Genomic DNA, 10,091 nt, shown 5'->3' with positions numbered 1-10,091 from the left:
TCTCCATGTTTCCCTGGTGTTTAGGTACCCTGCCAGGCATGGGAGTGCTGCATTTAGAAGACCTTGAATTTCTCGAGTATTTAGAGGTACTTTCTGTGTGGGATAGGGAGGTTGCCATGATGGGGCTGGGGAGGTTAGGGGAAGAATCCAGGAGGACCTGAGAGCTTGGTTCTGAGCTGGGCCCAGCCCTTGCTGCAGCTGCTTTGCTCCTTTCCCTGGAAGTTGTCATCAGGTTGGAGCAGGAAGCCGGGGCTTTTCCCTGGAGCAAAGTAGGATAATAGAAGCATGAAATGATGGGTTTGGGGGATGGTGTAAGTGAAGTGAAGCGGGGCTCCTGTGAGGAAGAAGTGCTGCTCAGGGTCTGATAGCAGAAGCAGGGGTCAGACTCAGGCATTTCTTTGTGCTGCCACAGATTTCCCTGGGAAAACTGAAGGCTGTGTAAAGGAAAGCTCAGCAAAGTTTCCCTTTTGCCTTGTGGAATCAAAAATTCTTTTTCAGTCAGTCAGCTGAAAGGCAAAGGAGATGATGTTTATTTCTGCCCTTTCCAACTCTTGTGTTTGATCTCTTGTAGAAGGAAGTTCTTGTGAAAAAAGAAAAGCAGGAGAACAAGGAAGAAAGAGCATCTGAGCAAGCTCTGAAATCTGGTGAGAGTCCTGAGTTAGGGAATAGTGATCCAGGTTCTTCCTCTCTGAATGTTACTGCTCAGGAAAGGAACTAAAGTGGTGATTGACTCCATTCTTCCCTGGTGTATAGGTGCCCTGCCAGCTGTGCCACGACTGGAGGAAGAAGACCTTGATTTTCTCCTGGCTTCAGAGGTACTTTCTGTGCGGGATAGGGAGGTTGCCATGATGGGGCTGGGGAGGGTAGGGGGAAAATCCAGGAGGCCCTGAGAGCTTGGTTCTGAGCTGGGCCCAGCCCTTGCTGAAGCTGCTTTGCTCCTTTCCCTGGAAGTTGTCATCAGGTTGGAGCAGAAAAGAAGGATGAAATGATGGGTTTGGGGATGGTGTAAGTGAAGTGAAGCGGGGCTCCTGTGAGGAAGAAGTGCTGCTCAGGGTCTGATAGCAGGAGCAGGGGTCAGACTCAGGCATTTCTTTGTGCTGCCACAGATTTCCCTGGGAAAACTGAAGGCCATGTAAAGGAAAGCTCAGCGAAGTTTCCCTTTTTCCTAGCAGAATAGAAAATTCTTTTTCAGTCAGTCAGCTGAAAGGCAAAGGAGATGATGTTTGTTTCTGCCCTTTCCAACTCTTGTGTTTGATCTCTTGTAGAAGGAAGTTCTTGTGATAAAAGAAAAGCAGGAGATCAAGAAAAAAAGAGCTTCTGAGCTGGCACCGAAATCTGGTGAGAGTCCTGAGTTAGGGAATAGTGATGCAGGTTCTTCCTGGATGTTGTTGGTGTCAGCTGTGTCAGCTGTTCTGCTCAGCCCCCTTCTTGGAGAAAGGGAGCAAGAGGAGGAAGCATTGTGAAGGGAAGGTATTAAGGTGTGGCTGGGTGTGAGGAAAGCCTTGGATAAGGCTCCCTGGGTAGTTTGTCCTTGTGCAGCAGAAGCACTGCTCATCTTTGGACTGCAGGGCCTGAGTGATGGGCAAAGCAGAGAGAACAAAATCCACTGAATGTCTCCATGTTTCCTGGTGTGTAGGTACCCTGCCAGGTATGGCAGCATATGAGAAAGAAGACCCTGATTCTCCCAGGAATTCAGAGGCAGTTACAGAGGTAAGGGTTTGGGAATGGTGTAAGTGAAGTGAATCGGGGCTCCCATGAGGAAGAAGTTCTGCTCAGGGTCTGATAGCAGAAGCAGGGGTCAGACTCAGGCATTTCTTTGTGCTGCCACAGATTTCCCTGGAAAAACTGAAGGCTGTGTAAAGGAAAGCTCAGCAAAGTTTCCCTTTTGCCTTGTGGAATCAAAAATTGTTTATCAATCAATCAATGAAGGCAAAGGAGATGATGCCCTAGATTTCTGCCCTTTCTAACTCTTGTGTTTGATCTCCTGTAGAAGGAAGTTCTTGTGAAAAAAGAAAAGCAGGAGCACAAGGAAGAAGGAGCTTCTGAGCAGGCTCTGAAATCTGGTGAGAGTCCTGAGTTAGGGAATAGTGATCCAGGTTCTTCCTCTCTGAATGCTGCTGCTCAGGAAAGGAACTAAAGTGGTGATTGACTCCGTTCTTCCCTGGTGTGTAGGTGCCCTGCCAGCTGTGCAACCAAAGAAAAAAGAAGGCCTTGAAGTTCTCCTGCCTTCAGAGGTACTTTCTGTGAGGGATAGGGAGGTTGCCATGATGGGGCTGGGGAGTGTAGGGGGAAAATCCAGGAGGCCCTGAGAGCTTGGTTCTGAGCTGGGCCCAGCCCTTGCTGCAGCTGCTTTGCTCCTTTCCCTGGAAGTTGTCATCAGGCTGGAGCAGGAAGCTGGGGCTTTTCCCTGGAGCAAAGCAGGAGAAAAGCAGGAGAAAAGAAGGATGAAATGATGGGTTTGGGGATGGTGTAAGTGAAGTGAAGCGGGGCTCCCGTGAGGAAGAAGTGCTGCTCAGGGTCTGATAGCAGAAGCAGGGGTTAGACTCAGGCATTTCTTTGTGCTGCCACAGATTTCCCTGGAAAAACTGAAGGCTGTGTAAAGGAAAGCTCAGCAAAGTTTCCCTTTTTCCTAGCAGAATAGAAAATTCTTTTTCAGTCAGTCAGCTGCAAGGCAAAGGAGATGATGTTTATTTCTGCCCTTTCTAACTCTTGTGTTTGATCTCTTGTAGGAGGAAGTTCTTGTGAAAAAAGAAAAGCAGAACAAGGAAGAAGGAGCTTCTAAGCAGACTCTGAAATCTGGTGAGAGTCCTGAGTTAGGGAATAGTGATGCAGGTTCTTCCTGGATGTTGTTGGTGTCAGCTGTGTCAGCTGTTCTGCTCAGCCCCCTTCTTGGAGAAAGGGAGCAAGAGGAGGAAGCATTGTGAAGGGAAGGTATTAAGGTGTGGCTGGGTGTGAGGAAAGCCTTGGATAAGGCTCCCTGGGTAGTTTGTCCTTGTGCAGCAGAAGCACTGCTCATCTTTGGACTGCAGGGCCTGAGTGATGGGCAAAGCAGAGAGAACAAAATCCACTGAATGTCTCCATGTTTCCCTGGTGTTTAGGTACCCTGCCAGGCATGGGAGTGCTGGATTTAGAAGACCTTGAATTTCTCGAGTATTTAGAGGTACTTTCTGTGTGGGATAGGGAGGTTGCCATGATGGGGCTGGGGAGGTTAGGGGAAGAATCCAGGAGGACCTGAGAGCTTGGTTCTGAGCTGGGCCCAGCCCTTGCTGAAGCTGCATTGCTCCTTTCCCTGGAAGTTGTCATCAGGTTGGAGCAGGAAGCCGGGGCTTTTCCCTGGAGCAAAGTAGGATAATAGAAGCATGAAATGATGGGTTTGGGGATGGTGTAAGTGAAGTGAAGCGGGGCTCCTGTGAGGAAGAAGTGCTGCTCAGGGTCTGATAGCAGAAGCAGGGGTCAGACTCAGGCATTTCTTTGTGCTGCCACAGATTTCCCTGGGAAAACTTAAGGCTGTGTAAAGGAAAGCTCAGCAAAGTTTCCCTTTTGCCTTGTGGAATCAAAAATTGTTTTTCATTCAGTCAGCTGCAAGGCAAAGGAGATGATGTTTATTTCTGCCCTTTCCAACTCTTGTGTTTGATCTCTTGTAGAAGGAATTTCCTACAGAAAAAGAAGAGAAGGAGACAAAGAAAATAGAAGTATCTTCTCAGCCGGCACCGAAATCTGGTGAGAGTCCTGAGTTAGGGAATAGTGATCCAGGTTCTTCCTCTCTGAATGCTGCTGCTCAGGAAAGGAACTAAAGTGGTGATTGACTCCGTGTTTCCCTGGTGTGTAGGTGCCCTGCCAGCTGTGCAACCAAAGAAAAAAGAAGGCCTTGATGTTCTCCTGCCTTCAGAGGTACTTTCTGTGAGGGATAGGGAGGTTGCCATGATGGGGCTGGGGAGGGTAGGGGGAAAATCCAGGAGGCCCTGAGAGCTTGGTTCTGAGCTGGGCCCAGCCCTTGCTGAAGCTGCATTGCTCCTTTCCCTGGAAGTTGTCATCAGGTTGGAGCAGGAAGCTGGGGCTTTTCCCTGGAGCAAAGCAGGAGAAAAGCAGGAGAAAAGAAGGATGAAATGATGGGTTTGGGGATGGTGTAAGTGAAGTGAAGCGGGGCTCCTGTGAGGAAGAAGTGCTGCTCAGGGTCTGATAGCAGAAGCAGGGGTCAGACTCAGGCATTTCTTTGTGCTGCCACAGATTTCCCTGGAAAGACTGAAGGCTGTGTAAAGGAAAGCTCAGCAAAGTTTCCCTTTTGCCTTGTGGAATGAAAAATTGTTTATCAATCAATCAATGAAGGCAAAGGAGATGATGCCCTGGATTTCTGCCCTTTCTAACCCTTGTGTTTGATCTCCTGTAGAAGGAAGTTCTTGTGAAAAAAGAAAAGCAGGAGCACAAGGAAGAAAGAGCTTCTGAGCAGGCTCTGAAATCTGGTGAGAGTCCTGAGTTAGGGAATAGTGATCCAGGTTCTTCCTCTCTGAATGCTGCTGCTCAGGAAAGAACTAAAGTGGTGATTGACTCCGTTCTTCCCTGGTGTGTAGGTGCCCTGCCAGCTGTGCCACGACTGGAGGAAGAAGACCTTGATTTTCTCCTGCCTTCAGAGGTACTTTCTGTGAGGGATAGGGAGGTTGCCATGATGGGGCTGGGGAGGGTAGGGGGAAAATCCAGGAGGCCCTGAGAGCTTGGTTCTGAGCTGGGCCCAGCCCTTGCTGAAGCTGCTTTGCTCCTTTCCCTGGAAGTTGTCATCAGGTTGGAGCAGGAAGCTGGGGCTTTTCCCTGGAGCAAAGCAGGAGAAAAGCAGGAGAAAAGAAGGATGAAATGATGGGTTTGGGGATGGTGTAAGTGAAGTGAAGCGGGGCTCCCGTGAGGAAGAAGTGCTGCTCAGGGTCTGATAGCAGAAGCAGGGGTCAGACTCAGGCATTTCTTTGTGCTGCCACAGATTTCCCTGGAAAAACTGAAGGCTGTGTAAAGGAAAGCTCAGCAAAGTTTCCCTTTTTCCTAGCAGAAGAAAACAGTGTTTTTCAATCAGTCAGCTGAAAGGCAAAGGAGATGATGTTTGTTTCTGCCCTTTCCAAGTCTTGTTTTTGCTCTTTTGCAGAAGTACGTTCTTGTGAAAAAAGAAAAGCAGGAGAACAAGAAAGAAGTAGTTTCTCACCCGGCTCCGAAATCTGGTGAGCGTCCTGAGTTAGGGAACAGTGATCCAGGTTCTCCCTCTTTGAATGTTACTGCTCAGGAAAGGAACTAAAGTGGTGATTGACTTGTCAGACAGCAAATGTTTGCCTTGCCTGTGAATCCTGGTGTCCACCAGGAGAGTAGTAAAGGAGCTTTTTCTCCCTTTTGTTCTTTCTCTGGGAAGAGAGAGTGTGGCGTTTGGATTCCAATGGGTGCTGTTTGAAGCAAGTGCCCGTCTTGCTTTTGTTGCTGTGGTGTCTCTCAGTTCATGTGAAAAATATGTTCAGCATAAGGGGAGAATCAGGACTGGAGCGTCTTGAGTTTTCCTGTAGCATTGCCTTTTTTGGCTGGTCTCTTTGGATGGAAAAGCTGTGCCTGCTCTTTTCTGATTCTTGGAGGGGTTTTGAGTGGAGCTGAGGGAAAATTTGTGTCTCAATACTTTCCTCTAGGACTAGTAGAAAATTCTAGCACATGGTTTTATCTCACTCCAGTATGTATTGTTGTCACTCTATTGGTTGATGTGTAAAATGCCAGCTCTCTGGTTTCTTGTCAGTGATGAGTTCAGCTCTCTTGAGTTCTTTTTCCTTTTGTCTTCTGATGGGATTTTGGAATTGAGTTTTATGTCCATGCATATGCTTCTCTTGAATTGTATTTGGACTTCCATCCTTCTTGCCCTTCCAGCTGGCCATCCCAGAACTGTTTGCTAAGCCTTCTGTTCTGCAGGCTGAACAAACGCAGTTTTCTCCCCCTCTCCTTATATGACAGAATCTCCAGTCCTCTGATGACCCTTGTGGCCCTTTTCTGGACCCTCTCCAGCCTGTCTGCATCTTTTCTGTAATGAAATGAAAATTGCTGGAAGAATGTAGCTAGTTACTGCCTGGCACACTGTTTATTCTGAGACAGAGAGAGAGATCTCTCACCTTGATGAAACAGAAGGGATGTATTTGTGGCCACTTGCAGTGATACTCAGAAATTTTCCTTTTTACAGTAGAAATAAAACTACCACTGAAGACAGGACTTCCCACGTTTCAGGACCCACAAGGTTGGTGCAGCACTGTCATACCTGACAAAGTGAGCAGGGCTCCCCAAGAGGGGGGGCCCAAAGCAAATATCATGTCCCAGATATCACAGAGCTCCCCAGAGTGCTGCTCGACCCTGGGGGATTTGGGCTCAACCCCTTTCCTTTCTAAACTCTTCCAGAGAGGAGCCTGTGTGTGGCTGGAGAGGAACAGACAAAATATCACCAAGAAAAAAGCAGAGAGAAAAAAGAGATCACCCCCCTTGGATCCAGCAATAATCCTGGTAGGAAGTTGGGGTCCTTGGATGGTGTATATGCACCCAAGGTTTCAAGTGGGCCTCTTTTGGATTAGTATTAATTTCCTGAGCCCACCTTTTGGTGGTGGCCCACAAATTTGAGGGGGGAGGGGTGTTATTTTGTGCTAAGATTTTCCTCACAACTCTTCAAGATGTATTGTAGGTGTCAGGAAGTAGCATGAAGGCATGCTGGTTATAGAGATCTGTGGGTTTCACTGCAGGGGAGCACACAGGATCTACCTGCCACGTGTCACCATCAGCTGGAAAAGAAGTCCTCAAGGAAGGCACTGAATGCTCTGGGCTGCAGGTGTGTAAAGCCAAATATTGGGAATTAGAGTCTGGAAATTGTATTAGCCACCAAGGTAAAGCAATCAGGAATAATGCTGAAAGGAGAGTCCTGTGCAGGAAGGTTGTGTTACAGACTGAAGTGAAGATGGATGCCATCTGCTTATGATGCAGACAAATCCTTGTCATTTTGTCAGATATTTGGTGTTCTGCAGCTTTGTTTCCAGCTGGTTGGCTTCAGTTTTGGCCACTGTTTTTCCTGCTGTGCTGTGGGACAAACCATGCAGTCAACTGCATCTTTTTCCGTATGCAAACTGCAGACTCAAGAGAAGGGGGAGATTTGTCTGTAAGGTGCTGCTCTGTGTGATGAAACATGCCTGGTCTTCTTCTTGTAGAAGGAAGTTCTTGTGAAAAAGAAAAGCAGGAGAACAAGGAAGAAAGAGCTTCTGAGCAGGCGCGGAAATCTGGTGAGAGTCCTGAGTTAGGGAATAGTGATGCAGGTTCTTCCTGGATGTTGTTGGTGTCAGCTGTGTCAGCTGTTCTGTTCAGCCCCCTTCTTGGAGAAAGGGAGCAAGAGGAGGAAGCATTGTGAAGGGAAGGTATTAAGGTGTGGCTGGGTGTGAGGAAAGCCTTGGATAAGGCTCCCTGGGTAGTTTGTCCTTGTGCAGCAGAAGCACTGCTCATCTTTGGACTGCAGGGCCTGAGTGATGGGCAAAGCAGAGAGAACAAAATCCACTGAATGTCTCCATGTTTCCCTGGTGTTTAGGTACCCTGCCAGGCATGGGAGTGCTGGATTTAGAAGACCTTGAATTTCTCGAGTATTTAGAGGTACTTTCTGTGCGGGATAGGGAGGTTGCCATGATGGGGCTGGGGAGGGTAGGGGAAGAATCCAGGAGGACCTGAGAGCTTGGTTCTGAGCTGGGCCCAGCCCTTGCTGAAGCTGCATTGCTCCTTTCCCTGGAAGTTGTCATCAGGTTGGAGCAGAAAAGAAGCATGAAATGATGGGTTTGGGGATGGTGTAAGTGAAGTGAAGCGGGGCTCCGTGAGGAAGAAGTGCTGCTCAGGGTCTGATAGCAGAAGCAGGGGTCAGACTCAGGCATTTCTTTGTGCTGCCACAGATTTCCCTGGAAAAACTGAAGGCTGTGTAAAGGAAAGCTCAGCAAAGTTTCCCTTTTGCCTTGTGGAATCAAAAATTGTTTTTCATTCAGTCAGCTGCAAGGCAAAGGAGATGATGTTTATTTCTGCCCTTTCCAACTCTTGTGTTTGATCTCTTGTAGAAGGAATTTCCTACAGAAAAAGAAGAGAAGGAGACAAAGAAAATAGAAGTATCTTCTCAGCCGGCACCGAAATCTGGTGAGAGTCCTGAGTTAGGGAATAGTGATCCAGGTTCTTCCTCTCTGAATGCTGCTGCTCAGGAAAGGAACTAAAGTGGTGATTGACTCCGTTCTTCCCTGGTGTGTAGGTGCCCTGCCAGCTGTGCAACCAAAGAAAAAGAAGGCCTTGATGTTCTCCTGCCTTCAGAGGTACTTTCTGTGAGGGATAGGGAGGTTGCCATGATGGGGCTGGGGAGGGTAGGGGGAAAATCCAGGAGGCCCTGAGAGCTTGGTTCTGAGCTGGGCCCAGCCCTTGCTGAAGCTGCATTGCTCCTTTCCCTGGAAGTTGTCATCAGGTTGGAGCAGGAAGCTGGGGCTTTTCCCTGGAGCAAAGCAGGAGAAAAGCAGGAGAAAAGAAGCATGAAATGATGGGTTTGGGGATGGTGTAAGTGAAATGAAGCGGGGCTCCCGTGAGGAAGAAGTGCTGCTCAGGGTCTGATAGCAGAAGCAGGGGTTAGACTCAGGCATTTCTTTGTGCTGCCACAGATTTCCCTGGAAAAACTGAAGGCTGTGTAAAGGAAAGCTCAGCAAAGTTTCCCTTTTTCCTAGCAGAATAGAAAATTCTTTTTCAGTTAGTCAGCTGGAATGCAAAGGAGATGATGTTTGTTTCTGCCCTTTCCAACTCTTGTGTTTGATCTCCTGTAGAAGGAATTTCCTACAGAAAAAGAAGAGAAGGAGAAGAAGAAAATAGAAGTATCTTCTCAGCCAGCACCAAAATCGGATGAGAGTCCTGAGTTAGGGAATAGTGATCCAGGTTCTCCCTCTGTGAATGTTACTGCTCAGGAAAGGAACTAAAGTGGTGATTGACTTGTCAGACAGCAAATGTTTGCCTTGCCTGTGAATCCTGGTGTCCACCAGGAGAGTAGTAAAGGAGCTTTTTCTCCCTTTTGTTCTTTCTCTGGGAAGAGAGAGTGTGGTGTTTGGATTCCAATGGGTGCTGTTTGAAGCAAGTGCCCGTCTTGCTTTTATTGCTGTGGTGTCTCTCAGTTCATGTGAAAAATATGTTCAGCATAAGGGGAGAATCAGGACTGGAGCGTCTTGAGTTTTCCTGTAGCATTGCCTTTTTTGGCTGGTCTCTTTGGATGGAAAAGCTGTGCCTGCTCTTTTCTGATTCTTGGAGGGGTTTTGAGTGGAGCTGAGGGAAAATTTGTGTCTCAATACTTTCCTCTAGGACTAGTAGAAAATTCTAGCACATGGCTTTATCTCACTCCAGTATGTATTGTTGTCACTCTATTGGTTGATGTGTAAAATGCCAGCTCTCTGGTTTCTTGTCAGTGATGAGTTCAGCTCTCTTGAGTTCTTTTTCCTTTTGTCTTCTGATGGGATTTTGGAATTGAGTTTTATGTCCATGCATATGCTTCTCTTGAACTGTATTTGGACTTCCATCCTTCTTGCCCTTCCAGCTGGCCATCCCAGAACTGTTTGCTAAGCCTTCTGTTCTGCAGGCTGAACAAACGCAGTTTTCTCCCCCTCTCCTTATATGACAGAATCTCCAGTCCTCTGATGACCCTTGTGGCCCTTTTCTGGACCCTCTCCAGCCTGTCTGCATCTTTTCTGTAATGAAATGAAAATTGCTGGAAGAATGTAGCTAGTTACTGCCTGGCACACTGTTTATTCTGAGACAGAGAGAGAGATCTCTCACCTTGATGAAACAGAAGGGATGTATTTGTGGCCACTTGCAGTGATACTCAGAAATTTTCCTTTTTACAGTAGAAATAAAACTACCACTGAAGACAGGACTTCCCACGTTTCAGGACCCACAAGGTTGGTGCAGCACTGTCATACCTGACAAAGTGAGCAGGGCTCCCCAAGAGGGGGGGCCCAAAGCAAATATCATGTCCCAGATATCACAGAGCTCCCCAGAGTGCTGCTCGACCCTGGGGGATTTGGGCTCAACCCCTTTCCTTTCTAAACTCTTCC

General features: G+C 47.8%; 1 long non-coding RNA gene across 1 annotated transcript; it reads left to right on the top strand.

Moving 5' to 3' along the window:
* The first annotated feature begins 780 nt into the window (after positions 1-780).
* Positions 781-7,626, top strand: LOC115600460. Its single transcript, XR_003988986.1, has 3 exons — positions 781-815; positions 5,126-5,198; positions 7,565-7,626. It is a non-coding gene; the product is annotated as an uncharacterized LOC115600460 (long non-coding RNA).
* The last annotated feature ends 2,465 nt before the right edge of the window (positions 7,627-10,091 follow it).

This window comes from Calypte anna, chromosome 1 (genome assembly GCF_003957555.1).
Source record: "Calypte anna isolate BGI_N300 chromosome 1, bCalAnn1_v1.p, whole genome shotgun sequence".
Classification (NCBI taxonomy): domain Eukaryota; kingdom Metazoa; phylum Chordata; class Aves; order Apodiformes; family Trochilidae; genus Calypte; species Calypte anna.
Note: the sequence above shows the minus strand (reverse complement) of the source record. Positions and strands in the feature narration are given on the sequence as shown.